Source organism: Mchenga conophoros, linkage group LG11 (assembly GCF_057382185.1).
Source record: "Mchenga conophoros isolate Kocher_MC1m ecotype Shallow Benthic linkage group LG11, M_conophoros_male_GT1.1, whole genome shotgun sequence".
Classification (NCBI taxonomy): Eukaryota; Metazoa; Chordata; class Actinopteri; order Cichliformes; family Cichlidae; genus Mchenga; species Mchenga conophoros.
This window is the reverse complement of record NC_140536.1, coordinates 2,547,387-2,559,631: the sequence shown is the minus strand read 5'-3', so window position 1 is coordinate 2,559,631 and position 12,245 is coordinate 2,547,387. Positions and strand designations below refer to the sequence as shown.

Genomic DNA, 12,245 nt, shown 5'->3' with positions numbered 1-12,245 from the left:
CAACCTCTGTCGAACAAGAGCAGCCATGTCAGCTTCTGCCATTATGTGTGCTGACAAGGCAGATGAAACCATTGAGCCACTGAGTGATGATTTACTTTTCCTACAACTTTTGTTTCCAACATTAGAGACGCTATCACTTGGATTAACATCATCTATCGCAGCACCTTTACCAACATTCCCGGTGTGCCTAGAAGCACCAGAACCATTTCCAGCAGGTAATACATCAAAGAAATCAATACCAAGTGGATTTAAATGTGGCAAATCAAGCTCAGACACCAGATTTTTGCTCTGAGGGTTTCCCTTTGCATCATGAAGCCATTTCTTTATCTCTTCCATAAACTCAGTATTATGTGCTCGCACACTTATGAACCAAGCAGTTTGTTTCTCTTGCTCTTCTTGAGGAAGCAAGGTTTCATGCAGATGAGTTGCCTCAATAAGCAACACAGACAAATTCTCTAACTGAGTCTGAACAGTGGAAACATTATTAAAGAATTAAAGCAATCTGAAGATAATCTTTATGACCTTTTTAACTTTATTAATCTTAGTGTGCCGTTCTGTTTGAAGTCTTTCAATCTGATTCTCCAAAGCCTTAGCAGTCGGTTTCGGCTGTCTTTTCTTTCCATCCACATCACCACATTGTATTAATTGGTGTGTCTCCATTTTTCTTCAAAACATTACAAAATCCAAACGCTGAACTACACCTATGCCACACAGCTTCATTCCAACACATCAACTTGATGACATTCCCTTCACTAAACCTTGGACACACACAATTAACAGGAGCAATATCCCCCACTATCTGCCTATTAAACCTAACTAACTCAACCTAGTCTTCCGTACATACTAGCGGTGGGTATTTATGTACCTCCATACCGTCAGATGTGAGGAAGACAAACTGTCTTAAACACAAACTGCGGCGGTACTCCCAAGCCAATGGCTTCAGCCGCCTGATGCACAATAACTAGAAAGTAAATCAGTACAACGCCTAGTGCAGCTGTACTGCTGAAACCTAACAGGGGAACAAGACTCCTGAAAGAAATCTGTTTTGTGTAGCCAAAGGCTTAATCTAAAAGTCGCGTGGACAAAGGCAACAGCAAACTATAAAACTCTCATCAATAAACTCATCTATATATGAATAATCCAATAAAACCTACAAACTTTTCTGTTGACAATTTATTACGGCTCTTCCAACCTATGGCCGCGGCAGGCTAAACATGAGGACACAGATGACGCGCAACAATAAACGCATAAAACACACTTCTGTACCATTTGCTCCTTTATTTCCACATGCAACCGTCCAATATATAAATCAGCACATGGGATTAACTATTAAACAAATGCACAGATTGCACAAACAAACAACTGCAACTCACCAATAACTGCACTAACTACTATGCCAAATTACAACTTGGCCTATGGCATCAATTAGTGCACAAATATACAAAAAACATCAAGTTACAGTCAAAATACATCAAGCTGCGCTCAAGCTGCGCTCAACAGAAAGTTTTGCCTCATGCTCACCCCACCTTTCTGCTCATCAACATCAGGTGCTGTGAACAGGTGAGTGCAACCACATTTATCATCTACCACACCCATGAGACACGCCCCACACCCGTGCACCAATACAGTGAGTCCATTTAAACCAACCCACTTAGTCAGAAGGTAACAACTCATGTGGCTCCTACAGTAGCCGTGGCATGAACGTGAGGACAACTGGATCTAGCCAGTTAAGTATTGGTCACACTGGGGAGAGAGGAGAGTGGAGTTAAAGCTGGGTTGAAGTGAATTACCAGAGAGGGTAAGTATGACAGTCTTTTCAGCTTACTTGCAGGAGGTGGAGGTGTGGTATCGAGGGGGAGGTGAAACGGCTGACCTGGGGTTCGTTGGATCCAAAGTGGTGAGTGAGCAGAAGGGCAGGCAGGTGAGGTTTGGAGATATTTCCCAGTGAGGTGGAAAGGAGCTGAGATCCAAGTGGTGAGCAGCAGTCGACACTGGAGAATAGGTCCTGAAGCACAAGAAACAGCGTGAGTCAAACAAGCCGGTTACCAACATCAGGTAGCTGCCGAACTGGCAGGGAGGAGATGACAGCGCAGAGCTTAAATCCCTCTTTGGCCTGATTGCCCCAATTAGCTCCAGATGCGTGAAGCTGAGAAAGTCCTGCCCACGGGCGGAGCCAAGGGTGCTCTGGCACTGATGGAAAATCCCAGCTGCTCACCCAGACCATGACACAACTGATATCTGGAGCTCGGACGTTTGTCCGTTGTCCCTGCTAAGCCTGACTGTACACTGGATAGACTCGAGTTTTACAATGCAAAAAGCAGTGTTGCAGGCCAAAGAGTTTCGTGGTTCACACAGGAGAGTCCATCGCTGCAGCTATGGAGGAAATGTTAAATGCGTGGAAAATTCCGAAGAATAAAGTCCACGTTGTTTTGCGAGACAATGCCAGCAATGTAAAAAAGGCAATGGACCGGCTAGGTGTTGCAAGTTTGGAATGCTTCCCACACAAGGAGGTAAGCGCATCATCCTCATCTGCATCTGATGTCATCCCTAATCTTCCAGCCAAAGCAGACTTGAAAGTGTTTTTGATGAAATCCTGAAGGAAAACACTCAAATCCTGTTCCTCAGTTAGCCACGACAAGTGCACGCATTGAAGTGCAAACTTACCTTAGTGAGCCAACCATTCAACGCTCAGATAATCCACTGCTGTACTGACAAGTCAACAAACTTAGATTTCCCACTCTGGTTTCTACAGCAGCTAAATTTCTCTGTGCACCTACCACAAGTATTGAGAGCGAGAGACTCTTCAGTACAGCCTCCATTATCATTGATGAAAGGAGAAGCAGGCTGACAGCTGAGAAGGTTGAAATGTTGATCTTTCTGAAGAAGAACCTACCTCTCATGTTAGAGTGAGAAAAAAATTACAAATGCATTATTACAAGAATGTTGTTGGGGTTGGTTTTTTTTAGGGTTTGGAGAGGAATTGCTTTGTCTGCTAAAATTGCACCTTTTGTCAGTACCAAAGGGGTTTTCAAATTTGCAAAGTTGCACTTTTATTTACTTGAATTTTACTTTAAATACTTCGACATTTAAAGTTCTGTATAAGGTTTCACTTTTATTTACTTGAATTTTACTTTAAATACTTCTAGATTTAAAGTTCTGCATAATGTTGCGCACTTTCAGGATGGATGTTTTGATAGTGGTGACAGCTAAACAGTGCTAAAGTTTAAATGAAGAGATATGCATTGTTGAAGTGAGCAATATTTTGGGTGCAGTCTTTTTCTTGCATGCAAGTATAAGAGAATAGCTTTAGTGTGTTGTCTTTTTAAATTTGACTTTGAACTTATACAAAAACAGTTTAAAAAATAGATATATTGGATTCATATCGGTATCGGCAGATATCCAAATTTATGATATCGGTATCGGACATGAAAAAGTGGTATCGTGCCATCTCTAATTTATACACAAGCACTCATATATATTCAAATAATTTTTAAAAAGTGTTCATTTACCTGTTACTACCACACACCAAATCCAGTCGTTGGTACTTCCTGGCTTGTGTAGCCACTAAGTAACAAAAGCTCAACACTGCGCCTAGCATCCTGGAGCACTTCTGTTGTGTTTTTTATGTGTTCTAGAGTTTGTACGTCCTTCTGAGTTTGTACGCGTTTTAGAGTTTGCACGTGTGTTGGAGTTTGTACGTGTGTTGGAGTTTGTACGTGTTTTGGAGTTTATACGTGTTTTGGAGTTTGTCTCTAGGGGCCACCGTAAATTTACTTTTATTTATTCACTCCACATAAAATGTAATAAATAAATCATATAATAGAAAAACCAACTATTTACATTTCAACTTTTGACTATTTAAAATTTCAGCTTTTTCCTTTCAAACTAATTTAAAGTGAAACAACACAAAACACTGCAAACCACAACACAATTAAATATAAATTAAAATGAGTCACGTGATGGAGCGTTTGGGAATGGCCGCGCCATAGAGAGTCTCTGACCCCCGTCGACCCTACATTAGTTTTAAAACAAGGTAAACGCTCCCAAATAATATATTTCCTCACTGCGGTGACTGAAGAAAATATAATCTGATCAAACATTATTCAGCTTTAAATATTGTTCAGCTTTAAAGTTACTGTGCAACTGTGTAATAAAAATGTGTGCTCACGACTTTGGCCTTGAGAGCGATAAGAAGCGATCGCCTCATCCTGCTTGTGAAAGATATCTGCAAGCGAAGAAACTAGAACACCCAAGGCCGCTTTCCTTTTATGGAGTTGTTTTTCTGCTAATGCAGCACTTTCCTCACAACCCCCTCCTGTAAGTTTTAGAGAATATATACCCATCCTCACAGCAAATATTAGGAATCTCTTGATGTGAGCTGTTTTTGAGAGGTTGTCTCTGTCTCAATAAAAGTTCACTGATTCCCCCATCTGCTGCAGGTGTCCGGTTGTCTTCATTCTCCGCCAGCCTGGTTAAGTCAATTCCTCCTTAACATCTAAAAGAACCTATTTAATGAAGGAAGACGGGTTCACTTTGTGTTTAATATTATTCTATTGCTGTTGTTGTTTTTTTATATCCTTCAATTGGCGTCACGAACAGGATCCGCTCCAGGCCAAACTGGAACGGGGGGGAGGACATCAGCCGTGGTCTGAGTGAACGGAGTTTGGACAAAAGCTGTGTGCACACAAAAACAAGGTAAGCAGACCTTTTATTTCTGCTATATTGAACATTATAAAAATACTTAGTGTCCAAACTCCTAGTAATTCATAACCAAAATTGTCTGGCTTACTTAAGGCTTGCTGAGAATCAGACAAGTGAATAAGAGATAAGTGAATAAGAAATAAGTGAATAAGTGAATAAAGATAAGAGTGAACTGAGGTCTGACCACGGTTGCGGCCGACGGGTCGCTCTCCGGTGTCGGATAAATACCTCAGCAGGTCTGGGACCTTGAAAGGGTTTATTAGTAACGCCTTTCTAAACAAATTAAAAGGTTAAAGGCCTTGAGAATATTTTTTAGTAATATTCTCTAAACTACAGAAGGGTTAGGAAGGCCCAGAGGACTTTATTAGAAAAGATCCTCTAAAACTTAAAAAAGAGAAGTACTGGTTGGAGTCCAAAGGACGGGTCCCTTTGATCAATAGGAGAAAACGGATCTCTTCTTAAAACCCCGATGATTTTAGTGTTTTAAATGTTTTGATGTTCTGTTTGATATTGGACACACATAAATACACGCTGAATGCTTGCTGTGGAACACTGGGCAGGACATTTTGGTTCTCCGTTGTTCACAGATTACACAATTAAAGGAACTAGGTTCCTCTTTTGGTTAAAATAATACACCACACATAGAATTTTTTACACATTTATTACATACATAAGGAGGGTAATGAGTGACTGCAGGTAATGTATGAAGTGTGAATGAGACGTGTGAACAAGGTGACAACCAACTAGCACCCCTATCAGGAAGCTCTAGGCAAGGTTACCCGCCAGACTCCGGTTTGGTAGAAGCCTGGTAACACCTGAAGGGATATTTCAGTGCTGACTCACCTTTAAAGCAGCGCCCCAGCTGATTAGTGCCTAACAGAGGCAGAAACCCAGCTGGCCCAAATTCTCCTTTAAAAGCAATAAAAGAACACTCCTCCATTGACAGTAAAATGGATGGAGAATTAGATCGAGAAACTAATGATGATGGTTGGGGTCCCGGTGTTATTCTTAGCACATTGGGAGAACAATTAACATGTGTTGAGACAGTCATCAACTCCACACACCAGCCTAAAGAAGCAAAACAGCTATAGGTGCTTTTAAATTAGTCAAAAGTTAGGGGTAACCTCTTCTGGCATATGTTTATGCGGGCCCGTGTGTAAATAGAACATAAATTACCGGTGTGTGTAAATAAAGTGTAAAATAGTGGTATAAACTGTCTGTTGAATTTCTCCTGAGTGTTGAAAAAAAGGAAAAACTCTTTTCTGCTCTCTCTGAGAAAGGGGCTGTGTGTGTGAGACAGGAAGTGTGCATGCCCATAGAAGGAAAGAGATGAGGTAAACTCTGTGCAGATAGACCGAAGTAAAAAAAAAAGGAAAAGGGTCTCTCTCTGTCTCTGTGAGAGAAAAAAGGTGGGGGCCGAGTGAGCCCGCGGGGCCGAGCGGGTCCGCGGGGGCGAGCGTGTATGCTGTATGAGGAAGAAGGGAGTGAGAGGGAGCGAGTGAAAAGAGTAATCGAGTATTTGGTGATTTTTTTTTATTATTTCAGAGGCACTGGGTAAGAGTTTTGACTTTAGCTGTGAGAGTTGTGAAAAGAGCAGGTTTCTCTTTTGTTGTAGACTGTGAGTAATCGGTGTTTTTCTGCCTATTGTGCTGCGTGGAAGACACAGAAGTGTAGAAATGTTTGTGGTTTATCTTTGTTTGACGTTTTATATAGAGTTGGTTGATTCAGGGTGATTTCTCCCGTTTAAGGGAGGAGTTGCATTGTGGTTATGTTAAAGCTTTGCTGTAGGGGTATGTGTGTGATTTTGTGCTGGCTTCGCATGTTTAAATGGATGCATAGAAGTTTGTCAGTGAGAAATTGTTATGGTGGGGTTTTAAAGTTAGTAAAGAGTCAAACAACGCCCACTGTTTTAAAAAGGCCCAAAACATCATAAAAGACACCTCACATCCTGGCCACTCCCTGTTCGAACTGTTGCCCTAAGGCAGACGGTACAGGGCAATCAGAGCAAGGACTAATAGACTCAAACACAGCTGTTATCCAACTGCAATAACACATCTGAATACTACAAAAATGTCCACCATGCCACTCTTGTGTTAATCTATGCACGGTCTGAAGCATGACGGTGGGAATACTTAGTATTTTAAGTATTCTATCTATTTTATTGATTGAATTTTATTGTTTTTTATATTTGATATTACTAGGGATGATGCAATGATCGGGGACCATTCTTAATGTCGTCGGTCTCATGACAATGACAATAAAGTTTTTGATTTTGATTCTGATTCTGAAATACACCCTCCTCAAGAGTTCAATGATTTAGGCAGTTATATTTATACAAATACTAAATGTATGTTTAGTGTCTTCATACAGGTGTTTTTTCTTAACCTGGAAGCCTGAGTACGGCAGCAGAAGACAGGCCAAGCTTTGGCTAAAATTCACGGCTGGACACCAGAGTTGTCCTCACCCCTCCCGGTAAAACAAAGAAGAGAGAATGTAGTTTGAGGCGGGTTTTTCTCGCTGAACTGCTCTGGGTGCTGTGTCCCTGAATCTCACCAGTGTTAACCTCTGGCGGAAGACATGGAGAAAAGGAAAAGATGTTCCTGGTAAATCACTGAAACAAATAAAACCACACACAACCAGAGAAAGATATGAGAAGGGTGAGGAACAGACACATGTGCGTGTTAGAGAAATGCCTCGTTTGAGAAAAAGTTAAAGTAACCCATATACAGACGCACCCATACATGCAATGAAGAAACAGCTTACATACATGTGCACGTACATGCAAGGTTAAAGTAGCGACACTTAACATACACCTGTTTTTAAATGATATAGTTTATACATTACTGACGATTAAACGCTTTGGGTTGCAGGACAACAACGTAACGTCAAAAGACAAAGACACTGGTCTGAGGATTAAGTGAGGACACGACAAATTTAGTGGTTAAAAGGGTCGACTTGGGACATGTTTTTGTTGATCGTTTAAGACAAATGACTACTGAATGATAGGAAATTCCTTTTTAGGTTTCTAAACAGGATCTTAAGAATTTTAACACGTACCTGTGTTGTCCTGTCAACTTGAGGGGTTATGAGTTGATTATATGGTGAAAAAAAAAAAAAAAAAACAAAAACAAAAAAGGGGGGAGACGAGATCTCGTTGTTTCTCCCCTCTCGGGATAACACAGCCAACACAGCACAGCCAACACAACATCATTTTCCTGTTCGCCTGTTCTGTTTTGTTTTGTTTTTGTTTTTTCTGAGAGCCGAAGCTGACCTGGACTCCTACCCTCCCCTATACCATCGTTGCCCTCTCCGCGACCATATTTGACCCTTTGACCCCTGAAGGCCACAGCAGCTGGACTCACAACAACAACTTGAGGATGTCAACAGTGCTGCAAAAGAGTGATCTCATGCAGCAGAGACGGAGAGCACTAAACCTAAAGCCCGTTTCACTACACGGGGGAAATTCCCAGGCTGCGTCAGCTGACAGAGCTGTGACGAGACGCGCATTAAGCCCGGAGGAAAAGGGACGGTGAGCAGAAGGATGCTGACCTCTGAGAAGAGCCGAACAGCAGAGCTGCAGAAGGCCGTGGACCATACAGAAGCAAAAGGGTCAAGGTACAAGGAGAAGATGCAGGCAGCTGCAACAACGGATGAAAACAGACCCAAAGAGGAGGGGAGGACCCTAGGCCATGCGTCAGGCCGCTGGTTTACCTAAACTACAGAACAGGAAGGTGATGAACACAAACATATACCAACACACGAACACACACTTCTGCATGCGCCTACTTAGAATGAAGGGAAACACACACATGAACACTTATGCACTTGTTGAGGGAGTAAAAACTGATACATACCCATGCACTAAAATCAAAATGTTGATTTAATTTACTAAGAAGTGACACACAATGCTCCAGCTGCTGCAATGAAGAATGCTTTACTGACAAAGGCTCAATGCTGCACACAACAAAGTCAAATACAGAATTTGCTATAATAATAAGCCCAGAGGGCATTTGTGTGGTCTGGGGAGCAGAGTCCGGAGCGGTTTGGTTATGAAAATGATGCCCGTGCGAGATATCTGGGGCTTAAGGCCTCGACTTAATTGTTTACTCTACACTAAAAAGAAAAGAAAACACTCTGAGCAGTGGTGCAGAGTGAAAACGAGGAATTAACAGTGTGAGTTTTATTTCAGAGCGCCACGTCATTGTGATGGAGATTTAATAAAGGAGGAACACACGGACAAAGAAGAAGAGAAGGGGGGGCAGCCCTTGAACGCGATTGCCTGAGGCATTAAAGTTCTGTACTAAATTCTGGTTTCCAGTGTGAGAAAAGTCACGCAGTGCCAGTAGTAGAGCTAGGTTGAGTGATGATTCTAAATTACTGTAAGTAAATCATCGTACACCGTTCAAGTTTCATGATAACGGGGATCTAGACTTTGTTGAACCCTAGGCAATTTGAACAGGTAAAAGTCGAGTGACCAAGTAGCAGTTGAATAAAAGTCATTGAATAAGTGTTGAAATAAACTGGCAGAATTAAGAGAATTAAAACATTTCAAGAGCTCAACTTACTTAATGGTTCAATTTTGTTTCACGAACGCAAAACATATAGGTTTATGAATATGAAAAGATTGAGGTGGTGTTGAATTGACTCTGTGTAGGTTTAGGTTGGTATTTTTATTGATGGGAAGAATATTCAGTGACAAGTCCTAAGACCCGGGCGTCTGCATTCTGTTTTTGTTATTTTTCATTTTATTTTGTTTTATATTTACTGATTTTTGTTTGTGAATCTTTTCTTTAAGCAGATCTGCACATCGGAAATTACAAGCATTACACGTCGGCGAGAAAATTGTTGTAAGTGAGTTTCTCCGCATTGAAATGGGTTCTGGAGGAAACACTTGTGGGGACAATTAGAAACGAGAGTCCCTGTTTAAAAAAGGATTCAGCGAGGTAATCCAAACTCAAGTTCTTGTTTCTTTTTGAGATGACGTCATTTTGCTGAGTGTGGAAACTAGATGCGACGACAGGTTTCACTATCAGCAAAGAACGGATGAATGGATGAAAGACTGGGAATAAAAACAAACGGACTGACTGGTAAAAGATGACAAGACTTGACCATGACTCAAGGTTAACCACCTCCACCTAGATAGGATAAAAGGGTGGATGAATTTATGTGGGTTTCTTTTACAGGAGTAGAAGGATGACAAAATATTCGAGGATGAGTGAACCTGTAAATGCCATTTTTGTGTCTTGTGTTGCTTACAGAGGTGACTGCGCAGCGTTACCATTTACATTTTCTTCCCTACAGGGTTACAGTTTTAATGTTTTTCTATTACAGGATTTCTGGGCGGATGTGTGAAGAAACGGTGTTTATGGGTTAGGAGTTGGGGATGCTATTACACTGTATTCTGGTGAGAGTGTTGGGGGAGACACACCCTGTCTTGAAAACTGTGATTCTTTTACAGGAAATGTTTTATAGCACCTATGGAATGAGGATGTCTGACTACGGTCAATGTGCTGCTAATGTTTGCTTTGCTTTGGTGAGAGGGGTGCAGTAGAAAACAGACAAGTGACATGACAACAAGTAATAATAACAGATAACAAATTTGGGGACGGTTTGACCTAGAGCCCACTAACTGGCCATTAGGGGCTCTCTCTCTCATTGCCCAGAGGGTGAATAAAGCAAATTGTGGCAATAATAGTGATTTAATGATTGGAGAAACCTGAACATGATACTTGTCTGTTGAGCTGAATCGTTTATTACTCTTATGATTTTCCGGTAGGACTATGAAGATTTTTTGGTACAGATTGCAGGTTGTTGCTCTTTAACTCCTAGAACACGCCCTTGGCGACGTGGGGGGAACTGGACCACCTTTCTGTGCCCCATCATCCTCTATTAGACGACATCCAAGCTAAGTAAACATGTCTTGGCTCTTTCCCCATGAAATGACAGGCAGGCAAAGATGTTGCGTCTTTATTTGCTTCCTGGCCCTGGGTCTCATTCCCATTGGCATAATCCTGATCGTGAGGGTGACGAACATTATCGTCTTTCTCTTGTTTAAATGCTTCTAGACTGGTTGTTTCTCTGTGGTGTTTTGTATTAGGTTTGTTATTAATTGTTTCCCTCACCCACTTCCTCTTGAAGGATATATCTGGTTGAACTGTGTCTGGTCGGGTTGTGAGGGTTAAGCGATGTTCTCAGGGTCTCCGGACTTAAGCCTGAGCGAATGTGTACTCCCACCACTGGATATAAATTGTTTTTTTCCACACTCCTTCCTCACGTTTTACCATATTGACTTTTGAATGTCCTTAGCAGTTACCGTTCTGAGTTTATTTTACGGTTGATTTATTCTTTCACATTTTCACGTTTATATCTCTCATTATTATAGTATACTCTGCACTCTCCACATTTTTATCATTACTTATGCTTTTTGATTGCTGAGTTACAGGAACTGTTAATTTTGTGTCACTACCCTGGTTGCACTGACTCGTTGTATCCTTTTGTGCAGGACAGCTGTTACTGCTTTCATCGGGAACCGAGACTGCTTGCAGCCGACCCCTGGGCAGGGTGGTGCCTGGACTCTTTTCTCCTCATCTGCAATGACAGATAAAGACAAATGAAAAGACCCGAGGAGTTTTTCGAGCCAGGCTTCGACACGTCTCTGTGTTCCTTTGAATGTTACTTATTTTTGTTTGTTGACCCATTTAAGATGGGTCAAAAGGGGGATTTGAAGAAAATATAATCTGATCAAACATTATTCAGCTTTAAATATTGTTCAGCTTTAAAGTTACTGTGCAACTGTGTAATAAAAATGTGTGCTCACGACTTTGGCCTTGAGAGCGATAAGAAGCGATCGCCTCATCCTGCTTGTGAAAGATATCTGCAAGCGAAGAAACTAGAACACCCAAGGCCGCTTTCCTTTTATGGAGTTGTTTTTCTGCTAATGCAGCACTTTCCTCACAACCCCCTCCTGTAAGTTTTAGAGAATATATACCCATCCTCACAGCAAATATTAGGAATCTCTTGATGTGAGCTGTTTTTGAGAGGTTGTCTCTGTCTCAATAAAAGTTCACTGATTCCCCCATCTGCTGCAGGTGTCCGGTTGTCTTCATTCTCCGCCAGCCTGGTTAAGTCAATTCCTCCTTAACATCTAAAAGAACCTATTTAATGAAGGAAGACGGGTTCACTTTGTGTTTAATATTATTCTATTGCTGTTGTTGTTTTTTTATATCCTTCATGACTTGCTAGATCAGTGTCCTCGAACTTATTGAGAGACATGGCCACAGGAACTAAGAAGAAGAGCGTGCAAACCCGGATCTCCACGGTGGCAGCGGGGGAAAGTAATGCTAGCAGTGCCAAGGTTAGCCCTGCTAGCCAAGAAGAAGGGCCAAAGATGGATATAAGCGGCCTGTTTGCCGAAATGACTAAGCTTGGAACTATCCTAACTAGTGTTGCGGCCGATGTATCTCACATTAAGTCAGATATGGTGGAACTTAAAAACGCTATAAGTGCAATCCAAATACGGATGACCGAAGCTGAGGGCCGCATTT

At 41.6% G+C, this 12,245-nt stretch overlaps 1 long non-coding RNA gene across 1 annotated transcript; it reads left to right on the top strand.

The window, feature by feature from the left end:
• Positions 1–4,079: 4,079 nt before the first annotated feature.
• On the top strand, positions 4,080–11,784 carry LOC146563431 (uncharacterized). The gene is made up of 2 exons (XR_014894313.1): positions 4,080–4,471; positions 4,600–11,784. It is a non-coding gene; the product is annotated as an uncharacterized LOC146563431 (long non-coding RNA).
• The last annotated feature ends 461 nt before the right edge of the window (positions 11,785–12,245 follow it).